The following is a 21,459-nucleotide window of genomic DNA, read 5'->3' on the forward strand; positions in this document are numbered from 1 at the left end:
CTTGGTAACAGACACATCACAACAATGCCTATCAATGGCCCACTCCAACAGAAGGAAATCTAACCGTCTCCACTTGACAATTAACACCATTATCTTAACTCATCACCTGAATCCCCCAGTATCACCATCCTGGGGACGTCACCAGTAGTTTAATTGGATTAGTTATTAAAAATGCAGATTAAAAATGCAGATAAAAAATCAGGGCAGAAACTGGGCGATCAGAAGCAAATCAATGCAAACCATCCTTACAGTAAGGCTGGAGATGGACTTCCCCATGCTCCTTGATTTTCTCACCCAAGCTTTTAAGTAAGTAAGCAGATAGTTAGAGTTGACAGTCATACATCAGGAACCATCTCAGTGAGCGCAGGCTCGCCTCAAGTCTGTGTCCTGAGCCCTTTACTATTTAGCCTGCTCACACATGACTGCATTGCGAGATTCAGCACCAACTACATCATTAAGTTCGCTGATGACACAACAGTGGTGGGTCTCGTCAGTGACAATGATGAATCTGCATATAGGATGGAGGTGGAGCAGCTAACAGCGTGGTGCAGATTCCACAATCTCGCCCTCAATGTGGACAAAACAAAGGAGATGGTGATTGATTTCAGGAGGACTGGCAAGCATGATCATACACCGCTGACTATGGATGGTGCTGCTGTGGAAAGGGTCAGCAACATTAAGTTCCTGGGGGTTCCCCTAGTGGATGATCTGACCTCCACTATTAACACTGCAGCCATCGTTAAAAAAGCCCAGCAGCAGCTTTACCCCCTCCGGAGACTCAGAAAGGCAGGCCTCCCTATTCCACACCTCATCACTTTTTATAGGGGCACCATTGAAAGCATCCTGACCTACTGCCTCACCTCCTGGTTTGGTAGCTGCAAGGCCTATGAACAACAGCAGCTCAGTAGGATGGTGAAGACAGCTGGCAGGATCATTGGTGCCCCTCTCTCCTTTTTGATGGAGATACGGCCATCATTAAGGACTTTCATCACCCTTCTCATGACCTGTTTTCCCTCCTGCCATTGGGGAAGAGGTATAGGAGCATCTGTTCTAGATCTAGTAGGACACTGCACAGCTTTTTCCCACAAGCAGTCAGGATCATAAATGGACTGTGTCCTCTTCCACTTCCACTGACAAGCTCTCCCTCCATGCACATGTACATACTCACATCAATACAGAAACAGTTTGATAGTTAGTTACCTGATACGTTGAACTTCACCTCGAACTGAATAAGCACTTATTAATATATAAATGCACTTTAACAGATATGAATATGTGGTGTTGATATGTTTTTAGTTTTGTTTTAGAGATGTTTTTATAGACTATTTTAGATATTTATCACTGTTCTTTTTGTTGCACTGATATGAGCTGGTGAGAAACAGTATTTTGTTCTTTTTTGTGTATGTAAATACTCAGAGAAATGACGATAAAGTAAATCTTGAATCTTGAATCTTGAATCTTGAAGTAGACCTTCCAAAGCCTATCATTGTTTTCTTGCATGCTATTTAGCCTTTGTTTACAGGTGTTCCATTGAAGACCTTTTCTGAGTTCTCTGCAACAAGCCTTTTGCAGAATCTCACCTTCAGCACCTAGGCTACCACTTTTCTGTGTCGTATGTGATTGATGGGCCATGAGTGTCACACCATACGCTAAAGTTACCTTCTTTATCCCTATCTTGTCGCTTAGCCACTGTTGCCTAATAAGGCGAAATGTCTTGGTTACATGAAACTTTCTCATTATTGACTGGGATTGCTACAGTGCATGGGGTTTACATGGGGGTGAACTTGTAAAATGCATTTAAGTGTTTTTTTCTGAAACAGTATGCAGAGAGACCTGCTTGGAAGGGGGATGTACTTGACCTTATCTTAGGGAGTGAGGATAGGCAAGCGATTGAAGTGTCTGTGGAGGAACACTTTGGGAACAGTGCTTATAGTTCAGTAAGCTTCAAGATAGTTATGGAGAAAGATAAGGTTGGTCCTCCAGTTAGGACCCTAAACTGGGGGAAGGCAGATTTTGATTGTGTAAGACAGGATCTAGGAGAGGTAGATTGAGATCAGCTACTGGGGGGAAACAACATCTGATGACTGGAAAGCATTTAAAAGCAAGTTAGTAAGAGCTCAGAGTCAGCATGTCCCTGTTAGGGTAAGGGACAAAGATGGTAAGTTTAGGGAAACCTGGTTAATGAAGGATATTGAAGGTTTGATCAGGGAAGAGCAAGAAGCATAAGTCAGGTACTGAAAGTGAGTCACTTGAGGGTTATAGAAGAAAACAGGAAGAAATTAGTCAGGCAAAAAGAGGCCATGAAATAACCTTGGCAAGTAGGACTAATGAGAATTCTAAAATTCTAAGTATATTAGAGGCAAGATGGTAGCGAAGGGAGAAATCGTTCCCTCAGGGACCAGAGGGGTAATCTTTGTGTGGAGCTGGGGATGTGAGTGAGATACTAAATGAGTACTTTTCATCATTATTCACCAGGGAGAAGGATGTGGAGTGGAGAGTTAAGGGAAACGTATGCCGATATTCTGCAGCCAATGTCAGTATTAGGAAGATTAGTATTAGAATTGCTAGAAATATTATCTACATTAGGGTGGATAAATCCCCAGGGCAGGACTGGATCTATCCCAGTATGCTAAGAGAAGTAACCGAGGAGGATGTTGGGGTTCTGACAGAGATCTTTGCATTTTCATTAGCCACGGATGAGGTATTGGAATTGGAATTGGTTTATTATTGTTACATGTACTGAGATACAGTAAAAAACTTTGTTTTGCATGTCATCCATACAGATTATTTCAAAACGTAAGTATGTTGAGGTAGTACTATGGAAAATCAATAACAGAATGCAGAATATTGTGTTACAGTAACAGTTACAGAGAAAGTTCAGTGCAGGTGGGAAATAAGGTGCAAGGACCATGATGAGGTAGATTGTGAGATCAAGATTTCCTTATTAATTCTAAAATTCTTTCATATAATTGGCAGAATAAAAACCCAAGGTAAAGTACGCAATATTTACAAAAACTAAAAAAGGGATGGTGGTATGGCCTTGCCTCTTTAGATTATATTATTGGGCAATCAATATTAGATATTTAATTTTTTGGTTACAAGATTCAGATGCAATTCAGTGCCCCAATTGGGTACACCTTGAGTCCCAATCAGTACTTGAATTTTCATTAGTTTCTATTTTAGGAGCTCCACTGCGTTTTGCACTTACCAAATTAAGGAAATATATGATTAACCCAATTGTTAAACATACAATACGAATATGGTTTCAATTTCATAAATTTTTTGGATTGAATAAATTTAATCTATCAAGTCCCATTCAATCTAATTATCTCTTTCATCCCTCCAGAGTTGATTCAGCGTTTTCCATATGGAAAAGGAAGGGAATAGTATGTTTTCATGATTTATTCATTGATAACTGTTTTTCATCCTTTGAACAATTGTCTAACAAATACAATTTGCCTAGATCACACTTTTTTCGATATTTGTAGATTAGAAGTTTTTTGAAAGCTACTATACCCTCTTTTCCGACTCCTTACAAAACTGAAATTGTGGAAAAAATTTTCGGTTTTAATCCTTGTCAGAAGGGCTTGATAGCAATAATCTATGATCTAATTATGAAAATTCGTTTAGAACCACTGGACAAAATTAAGAATGAATGGGAAAGCGAACTCCAGACATCTTTACCTACAGAGACTTGGAAGAAAATTCTTCATTTAGTTAATACATCTTCAATGTGTGCCAGACATTCTTTGATACAGTTTAAGGTAGTTCACAGGACCCATATGTCAAAAGATAAGCTAGCTCATTTTTATCAACATATGAATCCTATATGTGACAGATGTAAATCGAATGTGTCTTCTTTGACACATATGTCTTGGTCCTGTCCTCTTTCGGAAAAATATTGGAAAGATATTTTTAACATTATTTCAAATGTATTGAAGATTGATTTACAACCTCATCCTATCACTGCAATTTTTGGATTACCAAGGATAGAGTCTGGCCATCTATCTGCCTCCGCTAACCGTATGATTGCCTTTGTTACCTTAATGGCCAAACGATCCATTTTGCTTAAATGGAAGGATCCAATACCCCCTACTACTTTTCAATGGTTTTCTCAAACTGTATCATGTTTAAACTTGGAAAAAATTAGGAGTGGTACTGTTGATCCTTCGCTTAAATTTGAAGAAGTTTGGAGTCCACTTATTCAATATTTTCCCATGATATAGATCCCCTTGTAATAACCTTTCAACTTAGAGGAATGGAGTTGATGACATAATACTGCTCTGTTTCTACTGAGAAATTTTAGTCCAGTTTTTTTTGTTTGTTTTTTTTTAAATTTTTTTTTCTTTAGCTTAGTTTGGTTTGATATACTGTTTATAAATTTTCTTATTGTTTTGGGTATTTTTTTTCTTTCTTTTATACTTTATAATAAATCTTTTTCTTTCCTTTCTTTTATATTATATCCATTCACTAAGAGATCGTTGGATCTATAGATTTTTTTATATACTTTATTGTTTTTATGATTATCCATGCCATGATTGTTCTTCCAATCTCTTTGTATTACATGTACAAACATTGATGTTATATATTAATCTGTATTAATTTGAAAACTAATAAAAAGATTGAAAAAGAAAAGAGAGATTTCATTATGAACATACATGAGTTCCATTCAAAAGTCTTATAACAACAGGATAGAAGCTGTCCTTGAACCTGGTGCTGTGTGTTTTGTGTTTTCAAACCTTTGTATCTTCTGCCTGAAGGAAGGGGGAGAAGAGGGAATGTCCAGGGTGGGAGGAGTCTTTGATTACGCTGGCTACTTTTCCAAGGCAGTGAGAACTGTAGACAGAGTCCATGGAGGGGAGGCTGGTTCCAGATTCAAAAGGATAGTAGGGAATTGCAAGCTGGTTAACCTTACATCAGTGGTGGGGACGTTGCTGGAAAAGATTGTGAGGGACAGGGTTTATGTTCACTCGGAAAGACAGGGACTGATTAGAAGGAGTTAGCATGGTTTTGTGACAATCCGCAAGGAAGATTATACCTCACAAATCTGATTAAGTTTTTGAGGAGATGACCGAGGAGTATGATGAAGGCAGGGTAGTAGATGTTGTATATATGGACTTTAGTAAAGCTTGTAACAAGGTCCCACATGGTAGGCTGGTCCAGAAGGTTGAGGCACAAGGAATCTGAGGTGTCTTGGTAAACCTGATCCAAAATTGACTGGCTGATACGAGGCATGGGGTAGTAGTGGATGGCTGTTTACCTGACTAGAAATCTGTAACAAGTGGTGTACAGTCGGGATCGATGCTAGGACCTTTGTTGTTTGTAATATATATAAGGAACTTAGATGAAAAAGTAGGGGGTATGATTCATAAGTTTGCAAACAACACAAAAAGTGGTGGATTCATAGGTAACAAAGAAGTTTGTTTGAAGATGCAGCAGGACATGGATCATCTGGAAAGTTGGGTGGAGCAGTGGCAGATGGAATTTAATCCAGACAGATGTAATGCACTTTGGGAGCTCAAATTCTGTTAGAACATACAAAGTAAATGGCAATGACCTCAGGAGCATTTATGTACAAAAGAACCTTTGGGTGCAAGTCCATAGCTACTGGAAGGTAGCGATGCAGGTGGATAGGATAATGAAGAAGACATTTGGTATGCTTGTCTCCAGAGGCAAAGGCATTGAATATAAGAGTTGGGACATCATGCTGCAGTTGTACAAAACGTTGGTTAGGTTGCACTTCGAGTATTGTGTACAGTTCTGATCGCCAGACTTCAGGAAGAATGTGATAACAATAGAGAGAGTGTAGAAGACATTCACCAGGATGTTGCCTGGAATGGAGAGCTGTAGTTATAAGGAGAGACTGGATAGGCTGGGTTTATCCTCACTGGGATGTAAGAGCCTGAGAGGTGACCTTACAGAGGTTTACAGAATTATGAGGGGCAGAGACAGTCTAGATCTTGAGGGCAAAGGTTTAAGTGTGAGAGGGGAGAAATTTAAAGGAGATCTGTGTTGTAAATTTTTCACATAGAAGGTGGTGAATATTTGGAACGAACTGCCAGAGGAGGTAGTGGAGGCAGGTACTATTACAACATTTAAAAGGCATTTATATCAGTATTTGCTTAGAAAAGGAGGAGAGGGATATGGGGCTCATGTGGGCAAGTGGGATTAGCGTAGATAGGCATCACAGTTGACATGGATAAGGTGTGCCATGATGGCCTGTTTCTGTGCTGTACTTTTCTATAATTCGCTGAGAGAGGTTTATGGGAGAATGTTGTTGCACATGTTCACACCATCTGTAACTTGGTTAATCCGAAGAGACTGTGAGGTAGGATGGAAGTGGATTGTAAGACAGAATGTTATGAATGAGCATACCATCATCTCCAATCATTTCCACCCCATTGTTGGTCATAGACACTGTAACAGCCACTGCAATAATGGCCATCACTCTGTGTTCTGGTTGGATGTAGGTATGTTGTCTGAGCTCTTGGAGCCATACCTGTCTCTTGCTGATTTGCTGGCATTGAATTCAATCGTACACCACCTTGTCCTGCAGAAGGGAAGAAAGAGTGCTAATGTTTCATGATGTGTTTGGGTGATGTCCTGCTATAGTACAGTACCTGGCCGTGTGTGGAAGTTGTGAGATGTGGCTGTAAGCCTTGGAGTAGTTGTGCTTGTGACTGTGAGGTGAGGCATTGAATTTTTGATTCCAGCCCCAATAAATTGTTGTTTGGTGAGGGATGGGATGGATCACATTGAATTGTGCATGAGGGTGGACGTGCAGATGGTTTAAATGGCACTTGAGGCACCGGAATTCATTTATCTTGAACATGCAAACAAGGTCATGAAACTGCTACTGCCATTTCACCAATGTCCCAGAGACTTGATTCTTCACAATGATGTTAATGCTGCCTCCTGCCGCTATGTTTATTATGTCCCCACGGGACAAACTGAGGTAGAGGACCAGTCTCCTCCCCTTCACCTCATTACCAGAGATATTAAGGCTGTGTGGAGTTATCTGAATATATGTTCTTTTGCGTGTTCTGCTACCTCTTCCATGAAGATGCCAAGGCCTTTGCAGTGACTTCCATCAGTGGTCACATGAACAAAACACTTCCTCTTTTTGAAGTGCAGGCAAGACTTTAATCAGTGAAACTGGGCTGAAAGTTCTCCTCATTCCCTCTATCTCCTTTTGGTTAGATTATGCTCATATTCAATCTAGTTTGTCAGAGACCAGCAAGTTGCTACTGTGGGATTTTAATCCAGCTGGATAGCCCTCTCCTCTCACATATTACTCCACAAGTCTTTTAGTTGGTTGCCATGGAAGGAGAGCACCCAAATCGAGCCAGGATCACTAATGCATTTAGAAATCAAATCTAAACTTTTAACAATTTATGTCATATATTCCAGGAATTGAACTGCACCAAGCAAGTTTCAATATATTAATGACAGAGTCTTTCTGCACATAATACAGTTTGTGAAATAAATTTGGATTATTCCTGAGCTGGCTTCTAATGGAAACGGTGCAATAAATTAAAATTCATCAGAGCTTTGCAAGAGACTATTTGTTTGTGGTGGGCTCCATGAATGATTAATGCAGGAAATATAAATGGCATAGGTTACATGGTACTCTGGAACATCTTTCATCGTATTTCCCATGCCATACCAGAGTAGGGAGTGCTTGATTCTAATACTCAATTCAAAGTCTTCACTCCCTCAGCATTTCAGATTTCTAATATTAACCAGCACAAAGACTCTCATTCATTTCACCCCTGAAAGAAAGTCTCCATGCAGAAATACATTTTTCAAAAGATTTGAAATTCCACAACTTGGGAACTGAATGCAAAAGTCCACAAACATTTGGTTTGAATTTACTACACTGCAGAGTTTGCCACTATAGTGATCCATGCTGTATTTTATTTGGCTCTAATTCAGTTTGAATTCAGATTTTTTTTTGTTGATTCTTGCTGCTCAAGGTCATTGAGAGCTGATTACTGCTAGTATGTACAATGCCTTTTATTAGTTCCCATCCCATTTGTTGCCTGTGGTATCCCATAGACAGCACCAGAAAGCAAATCTTCCTGATGGGTAAGGTAATCAGCAGTGAACAGAGGCACTAGGAATTGTGAAGGAATGTGTGAAATATTCTACTCAGGGCTTGAGGCTCTGAAAACGAAGTGAAGTTTTTTTTGAACAAAAGAATAATAATTGACATCTTAAATCATTTGACATCTGGCCTTCCATCAGGGTTCCAGATATTTTGGTATGCAGAAATTTGGGTGGCTGATACTGGTAAGATATTTGAAATCAATGTTCGCTTGGTCTTTATTTTCAATAATATTTAAGTATAAAATAATTAGAAATCAAATAAATAATAATTTTCTTCTGGTTTCAAGTTCAATCAAATATATTGTAAAAGAAACCTTATAGTTTCATATCTTTGCCAATTCCACTTTGTAATATTCAACATGAAGATTTATAGAAAATCATTTCCATTTTTCATCTATAATTTCTTTTCAAAAACTTAAAATCCTCTCATTTAATCAGATTTGGTGTGGCTGATTATCCTTATTGGAATGAGGATTAATGAATTATGCTAATTTGACCTACTTTAAAAATCTGATTCAAGGCTAATTGGAAACTAGTTTTTTCACTACAAATTAAGAGTCTCATCCTTTGCAAAACTTAATGCAGTGCTTCAACAGTTTGCACTAAATATTAATTAATTAATCATGGTAATTAGATCTAATTTTCATATGTCATTTAGCAAATCAGAAAGTAATCCTTTCAATATAACAAAGAATGCTGTGCTTGCATTTGTAAATGTTTAGGTGTATGTGCTCACAAAAGAATGCACTGGATAGCAAAAATGTGTCAGGAAAGCAGCTATTTTGGTTATTATTCCTAGCACAAGACCTCAGTCACCACTTATCAAATGTTACATGTTTTCATGCTTGAAAATATGCTGCCTAGTACTCTTCTCCTGAGATATTGCTCAGGAGACTAGGCTACATGTCCAGTCAGGCTTGTGGTGAGGGGAGGGGGCAAGTAAGTGGGTGGGTAGGGTGATGCAGTTGGTGGCGGTGGCAGGAGCACATCATGTGGGAGATAAATTGGGATGAGGTCCCATGAAAACTAGGGGTTTGCAGCTGCCCTGCAGTATCGGGTATCAATCATAAGAAAATAAGAAATAGAAGCAAAAGTAGGGCAATTACCTCTCATTCGTGCTCACCATTCAATAAAATCATTGTTGATCTTCAGTATCACTTTCCTCTTCAAACCCAATATCCCTTACCATCCAAAAGCCTCTTGACCTCTGTATTGAATACGCTCTGCAGTCTCTGCAGCCATATTGGATAGAGAATTCCAAAGGTTTGCTGCCCTTTAGGTGAAGAATTTTCCTTTCATCTCAGTCCAGAATAGCTGACCCCTTATGTTGAGACTGTGACCCCAAAATCTGAACACCAACTCTGCTCTGTTGATCCCACATAAGAATTTTGCACACTTCAAAATCAAGGCAGTATTGGGAAGTCCATCCAGAAAGTATTAAGGAGTCATTAGAGAGGTTGGCCAAAGTCATTGGGAGGAAGGAGAATGGTGGCCATCATCAAGAGCGGTGGATTGGTTGGATCTGTTGGGGAAATGGCAGTCATTCAGTGCAAGAGAAAGAGAATGATGCAGGTGAGTTTCTTTCTTACATGCAAATATCCCAGTACTGTAGAATTGACAAACATTCTCCTGGGACCCCCTAGATCAGAAGCCCCCCATGAGACCAAATACCTCTGTAGTGCTCTAAATGGAACATTGCAGCAGGAATGATGCTATCATCTGCCCCTGTGAAATTTCATCAAGATTGCCTGGATAACTTGCAACTGAAAGAGTATGGACACATGTCATAATTGGACTTCAACTGGAAATGGTCACAATTGTGAATTACTCTGAGAGAATCAATGTGAAACAACCAGCAACTTGAGCTGAGAAAGAATTGCTCATGAGTCCCTTACATTATATATTAATAGCAACACTTTCTGCAATATGGTAAGTAGTGCCAAGGTAATTGTTTGATGAGAACTTAATTAATGACGCAAAACATGTTTGTGTTTTTACAGAAATTCAATTTAATTAAGTAGCCAACTGGATTCTAATTCTAGTTTTACGAAAAATGGCAACTTAGGTAGATAAGGTCAAAAGGAATCACAAACTCAGTAAAAGCTATTTCAGTCTTCACTTCTTCCACAGATAGTGTCCAATTTCTCCAGTCATGGATTTTGCTTGTTAATGTTCCTCTGCAACAATTCTCCTAATTGCATTTGCAAATCCACTAGGTGGAGTTCTTCTATAGTGAATTTTCCATATCCCTGGTGGGGTGGTTATACTTCCCACCTGCAGGTTGGTAGTATAATGTGGAAAAATGTGTGGTTATCCATTTGGAAGAAAAAAAAATCAAATTATTATTTAAATGGAGTGAGCCCATAAAATCCTTAGAGGGATCTGACGTCCTAGTGCATGAAACACCAAAACTTAGCAAAGTCACAAGATACTGGAATCTGGAGCGAAAAAAAAACAAACTGCTGGTGGTTCCATGCTCCACTTTACTTTCCTATCAGATTCCATCATCTGCAGTCCTCTGTCACCTCCACCTATCACCTCCCTGCCTCTGTTACTATTTGTACTCTTCTCCCCTCCATCTGCCAATCACCCCTCCTCACCTAAATCCACCCATCACTTGCCAGCTCTTGTCACACCCCTCCCTCCCTCTCACCTTGTTATACTAGCTACCTCCCTTCTACTCTTTCAGTACAGCTGAAGACTCCCGACCTGAAATGTCCACTTCTCTCAACAGATACTGCCTGACCTGCTGAGTTCCTCCAACAGTTTGTTTTTTGCTACAAATATTTAGCATGCTGGTACCACATGTAATCAGGAAATACAGAATGTTGGCCTTTCTTGCAAGGGGTATAGAGTATAAAAGTAGGGAAGTTTTGATGCAACTTTATGGGGTGCTGGTGAGACTGCACCTGGACTACAGTTTGCTCTCCTTATTTAAGGAGGGATATATTTGCATTGGAAACTGTGCAGAGAAGGTTCACTGGGCTCATCGCTAGGAAGAAGAGGTTGATGGATGACAAAAGGTTAAGCAGATTTGGCCTGTTTGAAAGAATGAGATGTTTTCCCATTGAAACGTATAAGATTCTGACAGAATGGATACCTGAGAGGATGTTTACCCGAGCTGTGGTATGAAGAACTAGGGGACATAACATTCATAATTTTAAGGTGTTTTTCATTGGGAATGAGGAGGAATTTCTTCTCTCAGAGGTCTGTGAATCTTTGGAATTCTCTACCCCTGAGAGGATAGAGGCAGAGAAAGGCAATATTTTCAAGGAGCAAATTAACACATTTGAATTACCAGTGAGTCAGGGTTAATGGGTAGACAATGGGAAAATAGTATTGAAGCTGTGACAGGGATCAGTCTACTGTTTCTTATGATACCTGAATTCCTGTTGGATTGCCCCATTTGGTGTTTGGCATTTTTCAAAAATGGGCTATGAGGTAGTCTATGGAGAAGACTAACCAGGATATTCAGGAGGTAGTTTACCTTCCCTGGTCAACCTAAAATAACATCAAACATATTGCAGACATTTTTGCTCCTACATAGCAATAACAATGAACAGAAAGATGATGGACAACCACCATCTTTGATGATGGAGAACCATCATCTTTGACACATCAACCATGATGTGTCAAACAAACAAACAGTTTCTGTTATCCAAAGTCAACAACAGTCAGCTGTAGCCTTAAATATGGCTTCACCTTGCTGCATGAGGCACTGGTAACACATAGGGCAGGGGTAGTGTAGTGACACACCAACAATTTCTCCAGTCCCTTTCCAGCCCCACAAAATCAGTAGTTTTCCAATCTTTCCAAGCCCCCATTATCTGGAGATTGAGGGGTGACCTCATAAAGGTTTATAAAATTATTAGGGGCATAAATAAGGTAGAGAGTCACAGGACTTTTCCCAGTGTCAGGGAGGCTAAAACTAGAGGGCATAGGTTTAAGGTGAGAAGGGAAAGATTTAAAGGGGATCTGAGGGGGCAAGTTTATCACACAGAGGGTGTTGGGTATATGGAATGGTGGGTATATGCCAGAGGAGGTAGTAGAGGCAGGTACAATTACAATGTTTAAAAGACATTTGGACAGGACATGGATAAGAAAGTATTGGAGGGTTATGGACCAAATGCAGGCAAATGGGATTAACATAGACAGGCATCTTTGTCAGTGTGAACAAGTTGGGCTGTTTCCATGGTGTATAACTCTATAAATCAAAGAATGTTTCCATTCCTCAATATAGCCTCCAATCCCTTCCCTCAACATCAGCAGAGTCTTTGATCAGTTTCCTACCCCTCTAGATCAGTAGTGGCTCTGATCCTTCCTTCCTCTCAAAAACCAGTTGTGTCTCCAGACTCTTCCCTCAACCCCAACTTCATCAATCCATTCCTTCCCACCTACTCTAGCAGTCTGTCCAATCCTTTCCACCAGTCACAACACCAGCAGTGTTTCAAATCCTTACCATCCCCCTAACACCAACTGTCCCTCTAGTTTTCCCCACCCAACCCCAAACACCAGTCCCTAGTGTCTTTAATCCACCCTGCCCCACCCCCAATATCAACAATATATCAATCCCTTCCCAATGGTCCCCACCCTATACCCACTAGCATCCTCCAGTCCCTTCCATCTTCCCAACACCAGCTTTGTCCTCAATCCTTTCCTAATATAGGCTTCTATCCTATGTATGTCCAATCCTTTCTCTCCTCCTCCAAGGGAAGCTGTGCACCCAATCCTTTTCTACCCTTTCCCCCAACCACCGCCAGTGTTTCCAATTCCTTCCTCCAACCTCCCCCCAGCTCAATGTTGATGATTTGTTCCCAGTTCCAAAAACAACAGGGTTTCCAAGCTTTTCTCAATTGGTTGAAGCCAGACTTTGCAGAAAGGAACAACTGGTACATTAACAATCGCAAGCATCTGCAACACCATTTGTCTATTCGCTGCACTACTTCATTATTCAGCATACTGCAGTTGAGGTTTGGGAAAGTTGTCTTTACTGCTCATTAATTCCCCACTGTTCATTCGATTATCTCAAGGATAGGTTTCTTTGATTTTTTTTCGTCTGTGGGATGAATATGAAACACAGAGGGACATTTTCTTTTTCATTATCAGGTCTTTTTATTCAAAGCTTCACCAGTCATAATTATTTTAACTCCCTGGGGAATAGGCTCATTTTGCACCAATGTTTGGGCGAATACTTGGGAGTTGGTGCCTGGATTTTTATCTGTTTGGCTGCAGTTTAAAGAATCATTGAACTTTGCAAGCCAGTTTCTTACCATGCATGACTAAATGAAAATAAAATTGAAGTTAGGTGTGCAAAAATGCTTCCGTGTGGGGGGTGAGAGGGGATTATTCTAATCTCCTATTGATCTAATGTTCTTGTGTTAGTTAATGGCATGTAAAATCAGACTTTTGTCTCCGAAGTCTGAATAGTGATTTTCATGAGCTATAACTGTGGTGATGCATCTTCAAGATAAATTGTAAAACCAAACACATGTGCAACAAATTAATTGAATTACCCTCTACAGTTACCACTTGGTAGCAATGTTCCACTAGTGCAAGAATGACTATAATAGGCAGTTAAATTCCCCTTTGGTCAGCCACTACCATTTTAAACCAAAAATCCAAATTTCAGTCTCTGCACAGATTTTCCTTGTACACTTGTTCTTGGATCTGATGATCACTTCCTGCTACAAACCTCCTTCCATTGGGAAAGATATGGAATTCTTACGTCCAATACAACTTTTTCTATGTTGGCATATCTTGTTTCAGTTCACAATCATGCTATAGATTTAGATGCTTGCCGCTTTGTACCATATCTACTCCCTTTAATGAAAACATCCACCTATAAAGTGACCTTTTTTCCCTGTGGTTTGCCCTAATTTTCTTGAAATTTGTTTCATGGGATAGAGATCACTGTTATTCAACACCTTTTTTCAACTATTCTTTCAGGTTTGCCGTATGTTTTAATGTGAGGAATAAAATAATTCATGAACACCGGACCATTTCCAGTCCAGATTCCTTATGAATTTGGATTATGAATAAATTTGGAATATAGTTTGAGGTTTTGTTTTTGTATCACTTTTAAATCTTATTTGTATGTTATGTTATGTTTATAGGTAGACAAATATTATGAAACTATACAAAACATTTTAAAGATATTTATTTATTGGATTTGTCACAGTCATAAAGATTTCTTGCAAGGCACGTGCTTAAAGATTTATATTTTGGGTGTTTTCGGATTATGGATATTTGCCCAGAAGATCCTTACTCCACTAGATTAGCCCTTCCAAACTTTTTAGTTCTTTCTTCTCCTTTGGTGTTTCCACCTCAGCAGTGGCTGTGACTTTTTCCACCATCTGGTGTGTACATCATTCCAAAGAAATGGCATCCTTTCTCTTTTATGTTACATTGGTCAGCATTCAATCTTTCTGGTTCCCTCCATTGCATTGTGGAAATGACTAAGTGTCCTTTGTCATCTATGCCATAGATCTAGGTATCATCTGCTCCCTAGTATCTTACTTATTTTCTTCTAAAGCACTTCTTGACTTATTCCAAAAGCAATAGGTGTATTAAATGTTGTCATTAGTGAAGTTCCTCTTCAAGTTTCACATTCCTGTTTTTGGTATGAAGTATGCTGATACCTTTGGCCTGTGTTTTCTTCCACGGTTGGGAAGCAGTCCCTTTTGATGACTTGGTGGAGGTCCTTTGACTCCAGATAATTCTTTAGCCTTCTGTTAGGTTTCTCTCTCATACAGTAGAGTTTACCCAGTCCACATGTTTAGTGACTTTGGTTATTACCCATCTGTGTTCCACCTCTTGAAGTTCCTCTTCAAAGCTCCTCTTTAGCTCAATTGGTATCCATGTGGATGATGAACCTTTAGTTCCATTTGAGGATCGATGGTGAAGTGATATTCAAAACCTTCAAAGAAAACCTTTGCATCAAAACCTTCTATAGGCACTTTCAGGCTAGTTCTGATTTGCTTCTTACTGGAGGGTACCTTTCAATCAGTATGAACATAGAACAGTGAACAGTGCAGCATCGGATTAGGCCCTTCGGCCCACTATGTCTGTGCCAAGAATGACGCCAAATTAAACTAATCCTTTCTGCCTACACACGATTCATATCCCTCCATTCCCTGTATGTTCGTGTGCCTAACTGAAAGTCTCCTGAACGCCACTATCATATCTGCTTCCACTACCACCCCTGGCAGTGTGTTCCAGGCACCTACCACTCACAGTGTTAAAAAAAACTTACCCTGCACGCACCCTTTAAACTTTTCTCCTCTCATCTTAAAGCTATGTCCTCGAGTACTGGACATTTCTACCCTGGGTAAAAGGTTCTAGCTGTCTACCCTATCTATGCCTCTCATAATTTTAAAATTTCTTTCAGGTCTCCTCTCAGCCTCCAATGCTCCAGAGAAAACAATCCAAGTTTGTCCAACCTCTTCTTATAGCTAATACTTCTAATCCAGGCAGCATCCTGGTAAACCTCTTCTGCACCCTTTCCAAAGCCACAACACCATTCCTGTAATTGAACGCAGGCAATACTCCAAGTGCAGCCTAACCAAAGTTTTATACAACTGCAACATGAATTTCTGACTCTATACTCTATGCCCTAGTGATAAAGGCAAACAAGCCATGTGACTTCTTTACCACTCTGTCTACTTGCGTTGCCACTTTCAGAGAGGTATGGACTTGGACCCCAAGATTCCTCTGTACATTAATGCTTTTATGGGTCCTGCCGTTAGTTGTGTACTTTCCCCTTACATTTGACCTCCCAAAGTACACCACCTCACACTTTCCCGGATTAAGCTCCATTTGCCATTTCTCTGCCCATATCTATAACTGTTCTGTATCCTGCTGTATCCTTCCACAACTTTTCTCACTGTCCACAGCTCCACCAATTTTTGTGTCTTCTGCAAACTTACTAACCAACCCATCTACATTTTCATCGTCATTATATATAGCACAAACAACGGATTTTTCAGCATTAATCCCTGTGAACACCACTGGTCACAGACCTCCAGCCAAAATAACACCCCTCCACTATTACCCTCTGTCTTCTATGGGCAAGACGATTCTGAATCCAAACTGCCAATTCACCATGGATCCTGTGCATCTTAATCTTCCTGATCAACCCAACATAAGGTGCCTTGTCAAACGCCTTACTGAAGTCCATGTAGTCAGCATTCACTGTCCTACCCTCATCAATCACCTTGGTCACCTCCTCAAAAAACTCAATTAAGTTTATAAGATATGACCTGCCCTGCACAAAGCCATGCCAATTAGCCCATGTTCTTCCAAATGCAAGTAAATCCTATCCCTAAGAATACTCTCCATTAGCTTCCGTACCACTGATGTGAGGTTCACCAACCTGTAACTTCCTGGATTATCCCTATTTCACTTCTTAAATAAAGGAACAACTTGGGCTTCTCTCCAGTCCTCCAGGATCTTGACAAAGATCTTCATCAAAGCCCCAGCAATCTCTTCTCTTGCTTCTCTCTCAATAACCTGGGATAGATTCCATCAGGCCTTGGGGATTTATCCACCTTAATGCTCTTCAAGAGACCCAACAGAATCTCCTTCTTAATCTCAAAATGCCCTAGCATGTGAGAATACCCCACATTGGTCTCACAAACCTGCATGTCCTTGTTGTTCTCAGTTTTCATAATTGTCTTTTAGTTTAATGAAATGAACTATAGCTCTTCATAATTTCTCAATCCCAGGATAGCAAGACTCTCCATTTCTGTGATTTCGTACATGCAATTAACTTATTTAACTTCTTTCCCTTTTTGTGTCCCTATGATTTAGACTGCTTCATTTTGTGGAACTTTACCTCATCACTATGCCACTCATATGACATTGTTTTATTTTAAGAAACACTTTGGATACCTCTCTACTTACAGTTTATCAGGGATGATCTTTTGTGCTCCAATATCCAATTTTAGCTTTAGATTTATGATTATAGATATATCTTATCCACTTTCTCATCTGGATGGTAGCATGGAATTTATTTATCTTGTAACTACTGCATAAATGCAGATAAAAAGTTCCAGTATCTCATAAATCCTTGAATTTACTGCCAAACTCATAGCTGTTCCAGTTTTCACTGGTTTCCACTTCACCATTGCCTCTGCACGTGGTCATGTACAATTTGCACATCTTTTCTCAATAGCTGAGTTTGCCAAATAATTTGCAGGTTGATCCAGATGCAGGACATATTTTTTCTCACAGGATTTTCTTACTGCCACCATGTTATGTCTTGTTTTCCAGAACACTATTTGTTACTTGGATTTCCAGACCCAGATCTGTGGCTCACAAATCATTTATTTAACCAGACTTCAATGCCATGTGCTGCTGAGCGATACAATGTGTTTTCATTATTTAGATTACAGTGCACCAGAAAGTGATTTACAGACAAGAATACTTGTCCCTAAAAATATATTTCCTTTATCAATTTTACAACAATCTGACACCAGGTCACTAACCCTTTTTGCTCGTAATAAGTTTCAGAAATAAAAGTATAAGTGAAACTAAGCTGGGATAGACATGTGGCTAGAAGAGATGACCACTGAAAAACCTGTGAAGACTCAGTCATTAATGCTAAAAACCATGCTCACCCCGACTGTCATTGGCATTGCTATCCCCGTGGTGAACTCTGGTAATAATTTGCCTGTTGCAGACAGCACTCAACTGTAACTGCCTTCCTACAGCCCCATATCCTGCAAAAGCAGTTACAATTGGCCACGAACAAATACAAAAGAACATAAGAAATAGGAGCAGGAGAAGGTGATTTAGCTGATGGCTGATCGTCTACTTCGATACCATTTCTTGCCCTATCCCTGCGTCCTTTAATTCCTCTAATATCCAGAAATGTATCATCTCAGTTTTGATAGTGAAGGATGACTAAACATTCACAGCCCTCCAGGACCGAGAATTTGAAAGATTCACTCTATTTTGAGTGAAAAATTTTCTCTTTTTAATCCTAAATGATAGGCTATTTTGAGAATTCTGATCCTTAAAAATATAGACTCCTCAGCCTCCCCGTATCTACCCTGTGGAATCCTCCAAGAATTTTGTATGATTCAATATGATCACCCCTCATTCTGCTAAATTCGAAAGAATAGAGGACTAGCAAACTCAATCTCTCCTCAATCTTGCCATCCTCGGAATGAATCTGGTGAACTTCTCTGCATTCACTCTATATTAAGTATGTTCTTTATCATGTAAGGAGACCAAAATTGTACACATGACTCCAGGTATAGTCTCACCAGGGACTTGTGCGTTGCCTACAATTTCCCTGGCTTAACTGATTATTCTTGCCTTCATTAGCTGGGGGATAGAATATAAGAGCAAGGAGATTAAAATACAGTTATACAGCTGGAGCACAGCATGCAGTACTGGTCATCGAACAACAGGTAGGATGTGATTGCGCTGCAGAGGAAGTTCACTGGGATGTTGCTTGGAATGGAGGATTTCAGCTGTGAGGAAAGACTGGAGAAGCTGTTTGTATTCTTTGGAGTGGAGAAATCTGGGGAAGGACTTGACAGTGGTTGAAATCTAGAGCACACTGCCTGAGGAGGTGGTGGAGGCAGGTATACTCACAACATGTAAATGTATTCAAATGAACACAGAATGCCATGGCACAGTAGACAGAGAGCCAAATGTTGGGAAATAGGATTAGTTGAGATGAGTACTTGATGGCTGGCGCAGACACGATGGGCTGAAGGGCCTATTTTGATACTATATGACTTTGCGACTCTATGACTCCATTTTAATCTTTTCTCTCCCAGCACAGAATCCTGCTAAAGAGGTGCTTTGAAAATGGCTATTAGAAAAGATTTGACAGAGACCCTTAAGAGTTTTCTGTCCAGCAGGTGGTAATACTGCTGGCCTTCTACAGACACTTTAAATAGACAAAGCACAGTTGGGTGTAAACTGCCTTTGGAACATGGAAGATCAAACTGTGCCTCACAATAGACTCATTAGCAGAGAATGTGAATGCCAAGTAAGACTCTCACTGCAATACCAGTGGGAAAAATGCAAGATTGCACAGTGTGCAAGCAAGCAACAGCTGGAGAGTTCAGCAGGTCCCCGCTTGTGTTATCACAGGCTGAATCATTTCACAACAGGCAACAGCTATAATATTGTCCATGGAGTGGACAAATTAAATTGCCCATTCGCATAAACGAATTAACTATTGACACTTAGGTTCCATTTGTTTCTTGGTCGCGAGCACTTTGGGCTCTAACTTAGAAAGTTTCTTCTTCCATACCCACTCCAGAGACATGAGCACAGGTGTCTGGGCTGCTGTTCCAGTGTTGCACTGTTGGAGATGCTGCCTTTTGGATAAGATATTAAACCAGGGTTCTGTTTACTTTATCAAGAGGAGGTAATAGATCCAATGGCACAATTTCAACCTGTATTATGAACCTTGCCTCGATACTCCACAATCTGGACTGCCCACTGAATTCAGACCAGCATACCCATCAGTGCAGTACCCAGACCTTGTTCATGTGAATCGGACCTCCTCCCCATCCCCCAACCCTGACCAATCTAACTCTCTGCTGTCTTCATGCCAACCTAGCCCAACTGCTCCCTGTGATCCAACTTTACAATTAGCTGACACCTCTAATACGCCTTGCTACTCTCATTGACAATTAAGCAAGCTGTCCTTTCAAAGAAAGTTCTCTAGCTGTCAGTCAGGCGTTGTTATAGACCAACAAATCTGAACTTTCCAGATAAATTTGCTGGACATTTATGAAATCTGTTCCAGCAGGTTACCCAACATCACAATAGTAACCCTTCCCCCCTCGCTGCCCTCCCACCCGCACAGAACTCCAGGCCAGGCTAAAATCAGGCCAAACAGTCACATTTCTCTTCTTTTTCTGGGACCCCTACTCCGGTCAGTGTTCTCATCTGCAACTCTGCCAATCATCCATAGAAGTCCACAATAATTCAATATTATTGACCTGATATTTCTTGTATTATAGGCTATATTGGCTCCATTGTGGAGCCTTAGAACTCAAATATAAAGTTTAAATTCATGCTCCCATTAACTTGCATCAAACCTAAATTGATCATGACAGATCTTGGTGTTTTTATTTCTCCTTCACAGGAGCACTGTTGTGAAAAACAGCCTTTCAAAACTCTTGTGATTATAAAGTTTTAAATGAAAAAGAAAAGTCAGCAACTGAGCATGAAAAGGATTCAGCTGTTTGGTTTTGAGGTCAAAGTATTGGGCTCAGGGAGTTTAAGCTGAGAGCCCACCAAAATTGTGACAATGATCTGATGTGCCTATTGGTATCATAGTCATAAAGTCATTGAGATTTACAGCATAGAAACAGGCCCTTCAGCCCGTGAAGTCCATGCCAACCTTTTTGCCCATCTGCATTAATCTTGTTTGCTCATATTAGTGCTGTTTCCTTCTACGCCTTACCTATTTAAGCAGCTGTCTAAGTACATCTTAAATGTAGTGTCGTATCTGATTCCACCACTTCCTCTGGCAGCACTTTCCAGATGTCAACCACTCTCTGCGTGGGGACAAAAAATTTGTCCCTCAGATCCACTTCAAAACTCCCTCCCCTCAGCTTAAACCTAAGCCTTCTTGTCTTTGACACTCATACCAATGGAAAAAGATTTTGATTAGCTACCACATCTATGCCTCTCATGATCTTGCATACCTCTATCAGGTAGACCATTCATGTGGTGGATCTGTAATTTCAGGAAAAGGGGGGAGAATATCTGAACAATAAAAAGAATGCTCGAATAAACATAAAATAGAGTTGTGTTTCTTTAGAATCCTAAGTCAACTGGAGAATCATCAATAATTTATAGTATGACTTCTTTCAAAACTTCTTTACTCAAAAGAGTGCTGAACAGGAGGAACTTATTACCACAAATGGTAATTAAGGTTATTAGGTTGCATTGGTTAATGGGAAGCTAGATAAGAACAATGAAGAAGAGGTAGAAGAACTTTTTTGGTCGGGTGTGATATGCAAATTGGAAGGAGGAGCCTAAGCAAGAGCACGTTATCAACAACCATAAATCTACTGGTAGAAAGACAGTTCAGCACCTAAAATTTAATGCAAATCTACATGAACAATTGGTGGGATATTTGAACACTAAATTCAGGAGTTCTTCATAGAAAGAACTGGACATTTTGCTATAATTACCATCAATCTCAGTCAAAGACTATGATGAAATCAAAAATGTAGAAGTTCTAAAGAGGGTTAACTGTGATATCACTAAGGAACTGAACAACAAATGCAGTAAAATAGCAAAGTCAAAAAGTGATACCTAAAAGAATAAAATCACCAAAGAATGTCACTGCTAGAAAATAGACATAAATGC

At 39.9% G+C, this 21,459-nt stretch overlaps 1 protein-coding gene across 2 annotated transcripts in view; it reads left to right on the forward strand.

Annotated features, from left to right (window-relative positions):
* Positions 1-21,459, forward strand: part of LOC127580820 (synaptotagmin-B) — a 441,147-nt gene that overhangs the window by 163,099 nt on the left and 256,589 nt on the right. The window lies entirely within an intron of this gene.

The sequence above is a fragment of the Pristis pectinata genome, chromosome 20 (assembly GCF_009764475.1).
Source record: "Pristis pectinata isolate sPriPec2 chromosome 20, sPriPec2.1.pri, whole genome shotgun sequence".
NCBI classification, from domain to species: Eukaryota; Metazoa; Chordata; class Chondrichthyes; order Rhinopristiformes; family Pristidae; genus Pristis; species Pristis pectinata.